This window comes from Mandrillus leucophaeus, unplaced genomic scaffold, assembly GCF_000951045.1.
Source record: "Mandrillus leucophaeus isolate KB7577 unplaced genomic scaffold, Mleu.le_1.0 Scaffold469, whole genome shotgun sequence".
Classification (NCBI taxonomy): Eukaryota; Metazoa; Chordata; class Mammalia; order Primates; family Cercopithecidae; genus Mandrillus; species Mandrillus leucophaeus.
The window spans coordinates 1,798,844-1,815,372 of record NW_012105020.1 but is presented as its reverse complement, the minus strand read 5'-3'; positions in this window follow the sequence as shown (position 1 = coordinate 1,815,372).

The following is a 16,529-nucleotide window of genomic DNA, read 5'->3' as shown; positions in this document are numbered from 1 at the left end:
TTGGGGTGAATGCAAAAGCTCAGAATGAAAGTTTTCTGGAATGTTGTTGATATCATCCTGCACAAGGTCAAAAGGATGAATAGAAAAAAATCATCAAGATCTCCTTTGACTCCATGATTCTTTTGTTAACTAAGATTAGTCACATTCTCAGGAACTTAAACTGAGGTTGGCAGGAGCCCCTGGGGTTACCAATTCACCTGATAACAGGAAAGAAGAGATGAAATTGTGGTCATGGAAAACTACCACAGTGTGCACGTGGAATACACAGGAGTGGAGCCAGGACTGAGATAAGACTGAAGTAGATGGCCGGGCATGGTGGCTGAAGCCTGTAATCCCAGCACTTTGGGAGGCCGAGGCGGGTGGATCACGAGGTCAGGAGATCGAGACCATCCTGGCTAAAATGGTGAAACCCTGTCTCTACTAAAATACAAAAGAAAATTAGCAGGGCGTGGTGGCAGGTGCCTGTAGTCCCAGCTACTTGGGAGGCTGAGGCAGGAGAATGGCATGAACCCGGGAGGCAGAGATTGCAGTGAGGTGAGATTACACCACAGCACTCCAGCCTGGGCAACACAGTGAGACTCCATTTAAAAAAAAATCATACTTTTTCTTTTAAATGTGTCTTGGAAGTTTTTGTGGCTTGCATTTATTGAGGGAATGGGCTCTATACGAAAACTGCATCTCTCTATTTTGGAAATACATTTATTTTGCTGTATGAAAAATAAAATAAGCTAGCTTTTTTCCAATAGATATTTATAAATGTGCTCCGAACATGGTTAAAGAGGTGTTGTCAAAGGTGAGATTAAAATTCTTATAGAACCCCTTTTTGAGAATATGGTCCACACTCTTTAAGGATCCCTATAATACTTTTTTACCTTTCTTTTTTTAAGAACAAGTGGAACATACTGTTATCTCTTCTAAGTCTTTTGTCTCTGGCAAGAGTCACATTGTATATTTCCACCCACTGGCTTTTAATGATGTGCAGAGAACAATGATTCACCCCAATCAACATTTTCATATTATTGAAATACCTCCCTTAGTCCCCAACACAATTTTCGAAACATGTGAGTGTATGAGAACAAAGGCATCAAACTGTCTTTGCTGAATCATTTTCTGTCTCTCTCTCTGCCCAAATTCCCTCTGATTTGTAATTTACCAGCCAGGCCAGCAAGAAGACAAATGACATTCCTAGTTAATTAATCCAATTCAATCCATCGTCATTTAGTAATATTCACCATTGGTTACAAAGTAGCCACATTTGGGTCTGTTTAGTTGGCCTTTGAATTGTAATTTAGCTATGTGCAAAGAATGACATTAAATCTCTTTTACACCAAGACTTCCACTTAATCTAATGAAGCTTGGCCTCATTTGGATACTATTATGTCATTCTCAAGGCACTGTGAGTATGTACGATAAGGAGCTGGACGATCCAAAATCGCGCCGGCCGGACCAGTGGACCCTGATTCTCTGATGTCCGGGCTTTGAAAATGGAAACAAGTCAGAAGAGAAGTTTCCAAAGGAGCACAGCATACTCAGCTTCCTTAATTTAGCCATCCAGGACCAGGGGAAATTGTCTTTCTGCCTCCTGCAGCTGATCAGCTTGTGCCCTGGGCTTAGGGGCTTTTAAATATTTTAACACTCGACTTTTGGCTGCCAGCCCTGCAGATTTTTAATAGAAAGTTAAAGTTAACAATTAATTAGCACAGACATACAGTCCTGAAAGGGATTTGGACTAGCCTGAAAGAAAAGCAGCTGGAAGTAAGCAAAATATGTGAAAACTAGACTCTGGTGTGACCACCACATTTCCATTTCATGGGCCTTTGATTCGTTCTCTCTTTGTGATAAGAGTTTTGGCAAGCCTAGGAAGGATGAGCTTGTGTTCTCACTTTCCCCTTCCTTCCCTCCTGTTTTCTTTCCTTCCTCCCTCCTTTTTTTTTCTTCTCTCTCTCATTCCTTTTTCTTTCTCAATGATGATAAAACTGTATTTTTTTTTTAATTTTCTTAGTTAGTGAGATGTTTAGGCTACTAAACATACCAAACTAAGAGGTGAACACAACTGGATTTTCTATCAACATTGTGCATAATCCTAAGCAAATCACTTTAGGGGCCAAGGTATTTTAAATCTGAAAATGGGGCAGTTGGATTAGTCCCTGAGGCCTATTCTAACTCTGAAAGGTTATTTATTCAGAGCAAGCTGGGCACAAGGACAAAATGTGATCTATTAATACTCTATAGGAACCATATTAAATAGGCCCTGAAAATCCACCAAAAGAAAAGTAAGTTCTGTTGTCCGTGCTTACAAGTTGCCATAGACAAGATCCGTGAGGAGTAGAGCCAAATTGATTAAAGGCTTGGACACATGCCCTAACGGAGTTTGGGAACTCAGCCTAACAGCTATGGCTTTGCCTCGTTAGATCCAAAGTTAATATTAGCTCTATGGATTGTCATTCTTTCATTCATCATTCACCAAAATTGATCAGCCTCGCTATGTGTGGGACTCTCTGATCTGTGCCAGAGACACAGAGGTAAATAAAACAGTATTATTAGTGCATTTGGTAGTATTTCTCAAAGAAATTTGGGTCAGAGATGTTCTGAAAATGATACTGACTCTTCTCTTTTAGTCTGTATAACTACACTGTGAGAATAATGCAATGTAGAACATGTGACGACATTTTGTGCGCAAAATGTTTAGAACCAGAGAGACTTGCTAGAACAGGGAAGACTGATCTTTTTCCCTTTTTTGTACCTTGCCAACACTTAGCAAAGGCAGTCATGCAATTACTAAAAACTTATTAACACTGTGTGCCAGTTACTGTGTAGTCTTCAATTAATTTCTATTTTTTAATTTTTTTTTTTTTTTGAGACGGAGTCTTGCTCTGTGGCCCAGGCTGGAGTGCAGTGGAGGGATCTCGGCTCACTGCAAGCTCCACCTCCCAGGTTCACGCCATTCTCCTGCCTCAGCCTCCCCAGTAGCTGGGACTACAGGCGTCCGCCACCACGCCTGGCTAATTTTTTTGTATTTTTAGTAGAGACGGGGTGTCACCATGTTAGCCAGGATGGTCTCGATCTCCTGACCTCGTGATCCGCCTGCCTGTATTTTAATAATCATTATGGGCATATCCACTTAAGATTGTTATATTTTTCCTTCTATCATTATGTATCTTGTAGTAATGCCGCTTTTCTTGAAGCCTACTTTCTCTGATATTAATATAGCCATATCTGCCTACTTTCAAATGCTTATTATATGCATGGTCTATCTCTTTTCATTCTTATACTTTTAACTCCTCTGTGTCGTTATATTTAAGGAGCATCTTGCGTAGCTACATCTATATGGGTCTTATTTTTTATTCAATTTGACAATCTCTTCCTTTACATTAAAATGTGTGGCCTATATTTATTTTATATAATTATTGATAGGGTTGAATTTAAATTTATCCTATTGCGATTTGTTTTTAACTTGTTACGTCTGCTTTTTATTTTATTATTGTTCTGTTATATATCATTTACATATATAGTTTTTGTTTTATTTTCTGTTTCACTGTTACCCTTATCCTTTATTTAGGTCAATCAATTTTTAAATGATTCTATTTGTTTCTTTTATTAGATTTTAAACTCATGTATTTTGGGGGATGGGGGATGGTCACCTTAGGGACTATAATATGCATTCTTCACTTAACAAAATATGCTTGCAATTAATAATTTTCTACTCAAAATTCACTCTTTACACTTCACAGTACTCTTTTCACTCCTCAATAACAATCTTATCATAGTATAATGCCATTTACTCCTTTCTTCCTGCAAATGTGGTATTATATTTTACTTCCCTTCCTATAATGACGTAATCTTTTTGTTTTGGACGGACATTTTTCTTTTAAGTAAAATTAATAGGAGACTTTAAGGCTAGTCTTTCTTGCTAACCTATGTATTTACTGCTTCTTGTGTTCTTCATTATTTCCTCTATATGTGGTTTTACATACGACATCTGATACAGTTTGGAACTGTGTCCTCACCTAAATCTCATGTTCAGTTGTAATCCCCAACGTTGGAGGTGGAGCCTAGTGGGAGGTGATTGGATAATGAGGGCAGATTTCTCATGAACGGTTTAGCACCATCCCTTTTGTGCTGTCCTCACGATAGTGGGTGGGTTCTCATGAGATCTGGTCTTTCAAAAGTGTGTAGCACCCCCCCACCTCGCTCTCTTGCTACTGTTCCTGCTGTGTAAGACATGCCTCTCTCACTTTGCCTTCCACCATGATTGGAAACTTCCCGAGGCCTCCCCAGAAGCAGAAGCCACTATGCTTCCTATGCAGCCCGCAGAGCCATGAGCCAATTTAACTTCTCTTCTTTATAAATTACCCATTCTCAGGTATTTCTTTATAGCAGTGTGAGAACCAACTAAAGCAGCATCATATTTTACAGTCTGAAAATATTCTTAACTATTTTGTGTCGTACAAGTGTGTTTGTGACAAATTCTCTCAGCTTTTGTTTATCTAAAAAACAAATATTTTACCTTTTACATGAATAATATTTCTCTTTGATATAGCATTCTGGATTGACATTTCTTTATTTCAGTATTTTAAAGTTTTCATTTTATTTTCTTCTTTCATACTATTTCTGATGAAGAGTTGGCCTTAAGAACTACTTCGTCAAGACTTTTTTTCTGTACCATTCTCTTTATCCTGTCTTCTGAAACTCCAGTTACATATATATGAAATTAGTTGATATTTTCCCACAAGTCACTGAAACCTGAACTTTTTTTCTTTTCTTTTTGAGACAGCATATCGCTCTGTTACCCAGGCTGTAGTGCAGCCTGGTAACACAATCCCCAAAGTCCATAGTATCCTTCTTATGCCTTTGTGTCCTTAGCTTATGCCTTAGCTTAGCTCCCACTTATGAGTGAGAACATATGATGTTTGATTTTCTACTCCTGAGTTATTTCACTTAGAATAATGGTCTCTAATTCCATCCAGATTGCTGCAAATGCCATTATTTCATTCCTTTATATGGCTCAGTAGTATTCCATTATATATAAAACATTTTATTTATCCATGCATGTGCCAGTGTCTATTTTTATTTTATTTTATTTTATTTATTTATTTATTTTTGCTTAACGACTTCTTTTCCTCTGGGTAAAATACTCAGGAGTGGGATTGCTGGATCAAATGGTAGATCTACTTTTAGTTCTTTAAGAAACCTCCACACTGTTTTCCACAGTAGTTGCACTAGTTTACATTCCCACCAACAATGTAAAAATGCTCCCTTTTCACCACAACCATGCCAACATCTATTTTCTTTTGATTTTTTGAATATGGCCATTCTTGAAGGAGTAAGGTGGTATTGAATTGAGGTTTTGAGTTGCATTTCCCTGATAATTAGTAACGTTGAGCATTTTTTATATGCTTGTTGGCCATTTGTACATATTCTTTAGAGAATTGTCTGTTCATATCCTTAACCCACTTTTTGATGAGATTGTTTGCTTTTTTCTTGCTGATTTGTTTGAATTTCTTGTAGATACTCAATGCTAGTCCTTTGTCAGAAATATAGATTGCAAAGATTTTCTCCCACTCTGTGGGTTGTCTGTTAACTCTGCTGATTGTTTCTTTTGCTGTGAAGAAGCTTTTTAGTTTAATTAGATATCATCTATTTATCTTTGTTTTTGTTGCATTTGCTTTTGGGTTCTTGGTCATGAAGTCTTTGCCTAAGCCAATGTCTAGAAGGGTTTTTCCAAAGTTATCTTCTAGAATTTTTATGTTTACAGGTCTTAGATTTAAGTCTTTGATTCCTCTTGAGTTGATTTTTGTATAACGTGAGAGATGAGGACCCAGTTTTATTCTTCTACATGTGGCTTGTCAATTATCCCAGCACCACTTGTTGAATAGGGTATCCTTTTCCCACTTTATGTTTTTGTTTGCTTTGTCAAAGATCAGTTGACTGTAAGTATTTGGCTTTATTTCTGGATGATCTATTTGTTCTCATTAGTCTATATTCCTATTTTTAAACCAGTACCATGCTGTTTTGGTGACTATGGCCTTGTAGTATATTTTGAAATCAGGTAATGTGATGCCTCCAGATTTGTTCTTTTTGCTGAGTCCTGCTTTGGCTATGAGGGCCCTTTTTTTGGTTCCATGTGAATTTTAGGGTTGTTTTTCCTAGTTCTGTGAAGAATGATGGTGTTATTTTGATGGAAATTGCTTTGAATTTGTAGATTGTTTTTGGCAGTAAGGTCATTTTCACAATATTGAGTCTACCCAGCCATGAGCATAGGATATGTTTCCATTTGTTTGTGTCATCTATGATTTATATCAGCAGTGTTTTGCAGTTTTTCTTGTAGAGGTCTTTCACCTCCTTGATTAAGTATACTCCTAAGTATTTTATGTATTTTGTAGCTATTGTAAAAGAGGTTGAGTTCTTGATTTGATTCTCAGCTTAGTCACTGTTGGTGTATAACAGAGCTACTGATTTGTGTACATTAATTTTGTACCCTGAAACTTTACTGAATTCATTTACCAGTTCTAGGAGCTTTTCAGATGAGTCTTTAGGGTTTTCTATGTATACAGTTATATCATTGGCAAACAGCGACAGTTTGACTCCCTCTTTACCAATTTGGATGCCCTTAATTTCTTTCTCTTGTCTGATTGCACTGACTAGGACTTCCAGTACTATGTTGAATAGAAGTGGTGAAAGTGGACATCCTTGTGTTGTTCCAGTTCTTAGGGGGAAATGCTTTCAACTTTTCCCAGTTAAGTATAATGTTGGCTGTGGGTTTGTCATAGATGGTTTTTATTACCTTAAGGTATGTCCCTTCTCTGCCGATTTTGCTAAGGGTTTTAATCAAAAAGAGATGCTGAATATTGTCAAATGTTTTTTCTCCATCTACTGAGATGATCATGTGATTTTTGTTTTTAATTCTATTTACATGGTGTATCACATTTATTGATTTGCGGATAATAAACTATCCCTGCATCCCTGATATGAAATCCACTTGATCATGGTGGATTATCTTTTTGATATGCTGTTGGATTTGGTTAGGTAGTATTTTGTGGAGGACTTTTGCATCTATGTTCATCGGGGATATTGGTCTGCAGTTTTATTTTTTTATTATGTCCTTCCCTGGTTTTGGTTATTAGGGTGATACTGGCTTCATAGAATGATTTAAGGAGGATTCTCTCTTTCTCTATCGCTTGAAAGACTGCCAATAGGATTGGTAACAATTCTTCTTTGAATGTCTGATAGAATTCAGTGGTGAATCTGTCTGGTCTTGAACTTTTTTTGTTGGTAACTTTTTAATTACCATTTCAATCTTGCCACTTTTTATTGGTCTGTTCAGAGTTTCTATTTCTTCTTGGCTTAACCTAGGAGGGTTGCATGTTTTTAGGAATTTTTCCATTTCCTCTGGGTTTTCTAGTTTATACACATAAAAGTGTTCATAGTAACCTTGAATGATCTTTTGTATCTCTGTGATATCAATCTAATATATCCTGTTTCATTTCTAACTGAGCCTACTTGGATCTTTTCTCTTCTTTTCTTGGTTTATCCTGCTAATGGTCAATCAACAGTATTTATCTCTTCAAAAAAAAAAGTAAAAACGGCTTTTGGTTTCATTTATCTTTTGTATTTTTGTTTGTTTGTTTGTTTCAATTTCATTTAGTCCTGCTCTGATCTTCATTATGTCTTTTCTTCTGCTGGGTTTGGGTTTAGTTTGTTGTTGCTTCTCTAGTTCCGTGAGGTGTGACCTTGGATTGTCTACTTGTGGTCTTAAAGACTTTTTGATGTAGATATTTAATGCTATGAATTCTCTTCTTAGCACCACTTTTGCTGTATCCCAGAGCTTTTGATAGTTTGTGTCCCTAATATCATTCAGTTTAAAGAATGTTTAAATTCCCATCTTGATTTCATTCTTGTCCCAGTGATCATTCAAGAGCAGATTATTTAATTTCCATGTATTTGCGTGGTTTTTAGGGTTCCTTTTGGAGTTGATTTTTCATTTTATTCCACTGTGGTCTGAGAGAGTACTTGATATAATTTTGAATTTTTTTAATGTACTGAGATTATTTTGTGGCCTATGATATGGACTATCTTAGATAATGTTCTGTGTGCTGATGAATAGAATGTATATTCTGTAGTTGTTGGGTGGAATGTTCTGTAAATATCTGTTAGTCCGTTTGTTCTAGGGTACAGTTTAAGTCCATTATTTCTTTGTTGACTTTTTGTCTTGATGACCTGTTCAGTGCTGCCAGTGGAGTATTAAGTCCCCCATTATTATTGTGTGGCTGTCTGTCTCATTTCTTTGGTCTAGTAGTAATTGTTTTATATGTTAAAAAATTTTATTTTAAGTCATCGAGCATACTTAGAATGCATGCTACAGTGTTCTTGTCTCCTTATTTGAGCAACTTTGTCATGCTGTGGCCTGCTTTTTGATTGGCAACTTTATTTCTTGATTATAGGACACAATTTCTAATTCTTTCTATCTCTAATAATTTCTCATTGTAGTCTGGATATTACAGATGATATATTATAAAACATCTGGATTAAAGTTGTTTTCCTTTAACAGGTTGTGTTTTATTTTGCCAAGAAGTTAATTTACTACAGGCACTATGATCCTGACAAGGCTTAGTTTTACATTTTGTTTATCAGTGAATGTTTATTAAATTAACCTGATTTTCACTTCACCTGATTTTTGCTGTACCCACTCATTTCAAACTGAGGAAACTGAGACATTATCAATTTGAATGACTCATCTAAGACTACATCTAAAAATCTCAGTGTTCTTTCTATCATGTCTCTATTACATTCTCAATGAGGCTTTTCCACGCAACCCCATCTAGAACTTCAACACACACCATCTAATGTGATTTGGCTGTGTCCTCATCCAAATCTTACATTGAATTGTAATAATCCCCACATGCCAAGGGCAGGGCCAGGTGGAGATAATTGAATCATGGGGGCGGTCTCTTCCATACTGTTCTCATGGTAGTGAATAAGTCTCACGAGATCTGATGGTTTTATAAATGGGAGTTCCCCTGAACAAGCTCTCTTGCCTGCCACCAGATGAGATATGAGTTGGCTCTTCATTTGCCTTCTGCTATGATTGTGAGGACTCCCCAGCCATGTGGAACTGTGAGTCAATTAAACCTCTTTCCTTTATAAGTTACCCAGTCTTGGGTATGTTTTTATTAGCAGCCCAGGAACAGACTAATATACCATCTCTCTTACATTTCTTATTCCCTTTTTCTCTTAATTTGTAACATTTATCATTATCTGATATGGTACATGTTTTATGATATATGCTGAAAACATATACTATTGAAACCAAAATGAAAAAAATCTTAAAGTCAGTCAGGAAATACATAACACATTACATTTTAGAGCAGAGTATTTGATTTGCAGAGTATTTTATTTGAGGTCTTCTCATCAGAAATAACGTAAGAGGAGAAATGATAGAATGACAACTTTAAAACACTGGAAGAAAAAATATCAACCTAAAATTCTGCATCAAGGAGAAATATCATTTGTACATGAGAGAGAAATACTTAGGTCTCAGATAAACAAAAACTGAGAGAATTTGTCTCAAGTACACCTGCACTACACAAAATAATTAGGAAAATTTTTCAAGCTGTAAAAATGACACTATATGAAAAAACAAATATGCAGAAAACAATGACGAACACAAGAAGCAATAAGTAAACAGCCTAACAGAAAAGTCTAGTCATTCTTTTCCTATTTATTTCCTTAAAAGAAGAATGTACCACCAAAATATAAGCTCCATGAAGACAGAGATTTTATTTATTTTCTCCAATATCTTCAGCATCTAAAACAATGTTGGGAAAGTCTTAGGCATTTAATAAATATTTATTCATGAGTGAGTGAGTGAACTTACAAAATCAGTTTTGATCTTTGGTTCTCCCTAAGTTTAAAATAACTGGTAACTGGATTTCCTAAACTTTTTGAACACTATTTTCTCCTTTGTTTTTAACTAACATATTAGGACCACCTTTAATTCAAGGTATTATAACAAGCTTTACACCAATAATAATAATAATAAAATGGAAATACAATGCTAAGATTTTTGAATTTTATAGATAATTTCAAGTGCTTGGAATTACTAAAAGCATAGAGAGTACAGCCAAATAGTTTTTAAAATTTCAAATGGTGAGATTATTAATATTGGAAGGATTTTGTTGAACACTATTTTCAAGAGATACAAATAGTCATTCAAGGAGAAAAAGATTCAGTGAAGAAAAAATTCACAAAAAACTATGTCCTAATCACCATTTCTTGGAGATTAATTAATACAAATAAGCATATAACAGTTTTGAAAACCTTACAGTAAAGAAACCTTTTACTGCAGAGGAGTATGTAAAATTCTTTATCCCTCAGGAATTTATTCTCTAGAAGGAGATAGAAAAAATTAGAAATGACTACACAAAATACAGTAGGATAAAGGGAAAGGAGTTGCTCTAAGAGGGTTATATGGAGGATTCAAGAAGGTTCAAATCATTTCTAGTTGGAGTAATAAGGGGAATTCATAGACAAAATGGTCTTTCAGCTGAGCCTGGAAGCTGGGTAGGATATTAATAAGTGTCATTACAGGAAATTGGCAGAGAGCATATTAGGCAGAGGAATAATACGAGCGATGCTATGAAGTCAGGAACAAGTGTTAAGTTCAACAGAGTAGGGCACATGGTGAGAAATGAAGCTGGACAGATGGCTTGGGGACATATTGTCGAGGCTTTGAACATTAGTATTGATCCCTTGGGATTACATCCCTTAGAGGCAATAGCAGCCACTGAAGATTTCTGTAAATGGAATTTTTAAGACTGGAACTGTGTGCTATTGATCTTTCTTCAAACAGTTCTGTCTCTCTTGTAGATTAATTTACTTCATTTACCAGTATCTCTTTTTCATGTTTCCAGGAAAGTCTTGCATTACATTACCCTGGGAGATGATGAGGCACATAAATGCATTCTTAAGCTTTAATTTCCCCACATGTACAGTATACATTCATTCTGTTCATCATGTGTGTATTCATTAAACATATGTGCTCCATATTTTTTTACTTTCCTTTCTATTCCCCCTCCGTCAACTAGTCTCATTCAAATATACACATTAGTTTGTTATTATTTTTTAAACTAAAAAAATGTGTCACTGTTTTGCTTGTAGATTGTCCAAATTTTTAATTGTATTTTTGTTTACAGAAATTAAATCTAGATCTAACCCATAATTCAAGTCATTGATTAAATGGCACACTTTACTTCTTCCTCTCAGTTAATCAAATACTTACATACTAAGGTCTTTCTATATCTATTTTTCTTTATAGGTTTAATATATTCATTAAAATTTAGTGCTGTGTTGCTTTGGGGGATACATCATTTCAGACAGTTTCGATCAGATATTTAAAAAGCATGATTTTAAATAATCAATCATGTCTTTGGTCAGTTGAACATCACTTTCTGTGCACACCTGTCTCTCTTTCTCTCTCTTACCAATTGTAGATAAACAAATGCATGCAGTGTAACTTTCAGGATGTTAACTGGATTATCTGGGAAAATCTTTTATTAAAATATAACCTTAAGGCCAGGCACAGTGGTTTATGCCTGTAAAGCCGACACTTTGGGAGGCCAAGGGAGGAAGATCACTTAAAGTCAGGAGTTCGAGACCAACCCGGCCTACTTGGTAAAACCTCATCTCTACTAAAAATACGAAAACTTTAGCTGGGCGTGGAGGTGAATGCCTGTAGTCCTAGTTACTCTGGAGGCTGAGGCAGGAGAATTGCTTGAACACAGGAGGCAGAGGTTGCAGTGAGCTGAGATTGTGCTACTGCACTCCAGCCTGGGTGACAGAGTGAGACCTTGTCTCAAATATATATATATATATGCTTAAAATTGACATTCAGAATGTCTCAAAATATCATTAAAATGTCTTGTAAGATTTTGGCTGTGTTGTTGTTGAATTAATATCCATTGAAATGCCTAAGTTATGTAGAAGAAAAGTTTTAACAACTTTTTTTTTTTTTGCAAAAAATTTGACATTTAGATTCCCAAGATGTAGCAGCAAGTATGTTAGTATTTACTTGTATCATTTATTATATCTAAGTAAACTGGACTAGAAAACTAGATTTATAGAACTTTTACAATTCAGTAAAAAATCAGATATTTTTGAAATTATATCATTTGTCTCATTCTCTCAAATCAACTGTTTTTATTTAGTGAACTTAATGTTTACAAATAAATACGTGACAATATAGTTATTCAAGTTTTGCATTGTGTATTTAATTTTTGTTATAGTAGCACTAAAAATCTCATTTTGATTCCCATCTATTTTTATAGGGAATGATTGGTTCTTGGAAGTGGCCATAGATATCTTTATTTGGTTTTGGGGTTTTCTGTACTTCAAAGGTACTGTAGAGAAGCCTTTTGCTAATTTGAATAATTGTTGTCATCATCATTTTGCAAGTATCCCTGAAAGCAGTATTATTCAATTATCATCACTTTGATAAAATCCTCTAACAAAGATCCTTACAAAAACATAAAACATGGTGAACTCACTGAGTGACTCTCAGTTCTAATTCAAAGCATCAAGGGAGAACTTTCTATCCAAAGCTTCTGTTGGTGGGGGTAGGGTTTGCTGAGATTCATGACATCAATAGGCAATCACATGCAGTCAACTTTTATGGCAATAGAAACCATTTCACCATTCATGCAAGCAGTGGGGAGACTCAGGACCTAGAGAGATGTAAATCGAAGTGTCAAGTCTCAATATTGACTACATAATTTTCTCACTAACAATGGGAAGTAAAAAAGTGAGAAGGACAGAATGCACACTTGTATTATTGGCCATATAGTTTGCAAAAAATAATGTGATAAATATCCTTCTATTACAAAGTGTTATGCATCTCTCTGTTATTACTTTAGACTAAATTATTAGAGCGAAGGCTATGAACATTTTTAGGAATCTTGGTATATATTTCCCAATTGTCCATAAAAGTTATGTGAATGCTATTTTACAACATACACATACAAATTCAGGTATTATGATTTTTTAAAATTAATTTAATGGATGAAAATGTTATTTAATTATTTTAAATTTGCATATATTTGTAGTGATGTTAAACATTATCAAATAAATTAAGGTATAACTGTAAGGTGAGATATGATGTTTCTACTCCAAATTATGGTTTTGAAGGTTTTCTAATGCTCCATGTGGAAGGAGCAGACCAGTGTCTAAATGAGACAGATTGAATGTTGACTGCAGAACTTAATATGTGATATTCATATTTTTAAAATAATGTAGGCACAAGTTAGCTTTATGCTTTATGATTATGTGAGCATATATATTAGCACATGTATGTGGATGTGTATATGTGTTAATATCCATAACGGTAATGATATAAATATACAGATATGTTTCTTATTCCATGATGTGAGTTTGACCTTCTAAAGTTAACATTTCTGATGCTCCTCTACTTGAAATTCCCGCTACTCAGGTTTAGTTTTATGTAAATACCAATGTAAAAGTTCTAGTGTCTTCAATGGGAAAAACAAAGTAAGCAGCCATCCTAACGGAATGCTGTTATTATCTTCACATTTAAGCGTAGTAGGGACTGTTCTAAACACTAATGTACCCATTCGCTCCACTCTTTGAGTAACCCTGTAAATTAGGTTTTATTATCCTTCATTTTGAAAATGAGAAAACCGAAGCACAGGGAAGTTAAATATGAGTTTATGCAGTAGGCAGGCTAAGATTCAAACCCAGGTAATGTTGCTCCTAAGTCTGTGCTGTTCATGTTCATATCCTCCTCTAAGACTTCACGGAGTCTGCATGTGCTACACAGTCCCTGTGGACTCAACCATGCTTGCACAACTCAAAGAAAGAACCAATATAAAAATTTTCAGCCCTCAAAACTGCATTGAGAGAGAGTTACATTTACAAAAGATTTTACAACTAAGTTGAAATGATAGATTCTTAGAGTGCCTAGAACTGAAGAGCTCCTTAACTAAGTTCCTTAGTGATTTCTCAGGGAAAAACAGGTGTTTCAGTTGTACTACAATGCATACCAAAACCCCTTAGCCTGCCTACTGCATAAACCCATATGCAATTGTACTGCTACAAACCCATTGTAGTTGTACTACAATGCATGCTTTATGACCTGCAGCTGTTTCGATATCACAATTAGTTCTAGGACACAAGGAAACTCTGAAGCATGTAGATTATATTGATACTGAACATTCGTTTGTATTATGTACAGTTCCCAAATGTGCTGCATCTAGTATGACGGTAATGTGAAAAACAAACAAACAAAAAAACTTCTATATAGCAACTTTTTTTTCTTATGAGAGTCAACTCTTCTGGTCACAAAGTTCATATTCCTCATCTGAATTCTTAAGCTATGTCCTTATTGGACACCAAGCATTCCCTTCATATCCAACTTGGCCTGTGAGTCAAGAAACATGGTCATATAACTTTATCAAGTGAAGAGGTAAATCATTATTTGTAGTGAAGATTAACTCAACCACATCTCACATCTACAGCCAATTCTTTTCTGGGATTATAAATGTAAGCTTAGTTATAAACGTTAAAAACAAGACTCCCCCAATTGCACTGGTGATGATATAATTAAGAGAGAATACTCTTTTAAAAATAAATACCTCTGCTGGGCGCAGTGGTTCACGCCTGTAATCCCAGCACTTTGGGAGGCCAAGGGGAGCGGATCACCTGAGGTCAGGAGTTCGAGACCAACCTGTCCAACACGGCAAAACCCCATCTTTACTAAAAATACAAAAAAATTAGCTGGGCATGGTAGCAGGCGCCTGTAATCCCAGCTACTTGGGAGTCTGAGGCAAAAGAATCGCTTGAACCTGGCAGGCAAAGGTTGCAGTGAGCTGAGATCTTACCACTGCACTCCAGCCTGGGTTACAAGAGCAAAACTCTATCTCAAAAAAAAAAAAAAATACCTCAAAGTGATGGACACAGGTTAGAAAGGTGTGGAAAGAGAGGTAATAGTGAATTATTATGGCTCCTACAATGATATCAGGGTCTTCTTTGACAATGAGTGAGGGACATGTGTGCATAATTGAGATGGATAGTACTTCAGAATCACCTGGTAAATGTGAGTAATATGCTAAGGTGAAGAACCATTGAGAATCTGAAAGAGTAGTTCATGTCTATCATAACATGATGACACATATTGGAAATCAATGACTCCTTTGCATTCTAAGAAAGAAGTCAATAACTTAGGATGTTTTGAGAAAATATCTCCATGGGTGATTCCAGGGTTATGAAGCAGCATTTTCTAGCAGATAAGGATGTACCTGAGTAGACAGCATTTTGGGGTGGAAAAGAACAAAAACATGGGGTATATTGATTATCACTAGGAAAGTCTTATAATATTTTCGTTTTTGGAAAAATTTTGCTCCAGCATCACTGTAAGAGCTGAAAAAGTTGGCACCAGAAGTTTTGGTTTCACATTTATCTTATTTTCTTGAAGAATCTTAATGTATAAAAATGATGTGAACTAGTTTTGAAGGCCTTTCTCAATTCTAATAGCTGTTCCTACTCTTGGGTCCTTGAATCCAGGGTCTATTTAAAGTACGGAAAATTTGAGAGCTAAGCGTGCTTTCCTTTTATTGTCACTTGATGGGTAGCTTTTGCATGGGTGTGTAAAGAAGTAACCTCAAATCCCAGTTGCTGTCAAGCTTGTGGAAGGTTAAGTGTTTTAAGACCTCCTTCCAAACACAGTATTGATTGACTGTGGATATTTGATATGAGTGTGGTTTTTAGTAGTCCCCTCAAAATTTCTCTCTAAAATTAAGCTTCAGCACCAGCATGATTTGTATAGCAACTTGGATCTGTGTAGGGAACTCAAGGGCACTTTACATGATAAATGATAAATGTACTTCCATTTTTCTTAAATATTTTCTCTTCTAGGTGAAGTTATGGTTCTAACTTGTAATAAATTGATTCATTGGCTAGATCCAGGTGGAATTTTTTTTGCTTTTCTTAGTTCGATTTGAGATGCTTTGAGATTACTTGGGAAATGAGTGGATGGGCTTCTGATGGTGTGAATATGTCTCAAGACAGCTGGATCTTTGCCAAGCGGTGTTTTCTATTACCCCCCTGTGTGAACTAGTGGAAACTTTCTGTAGACAAGCCAAAAATAGCACTCACAAAACAGCTTCTGACACCAGGAGCCCTGTAATCAGAACAAGCTAGAAGGATGCATGGAGATCTTAACACCTTTGGCAAAGGTTCTCTCTTAAGGAAATATTGTAAAATAAGATAAATGTGAAAGACATATGCCTTTCGTTTGTAATTCAGCCATTTCTCAGGAGCTATTGTAAGTCCTAAAGAATTCTGAAGTCTCGCAACCTTAGCTAAATGATATAAATTTGAATTTGAATTCCACACCCACACAGATAGCCCAAATCTCCTAATGCTCCTAATGCTAGTTTATGTGAATGGCTACAGTAATTTCTGGACTTCACTTGAATGGATTTGAAAGTATATTTTCTGGCCGGCATGGTGGCTCACACCTG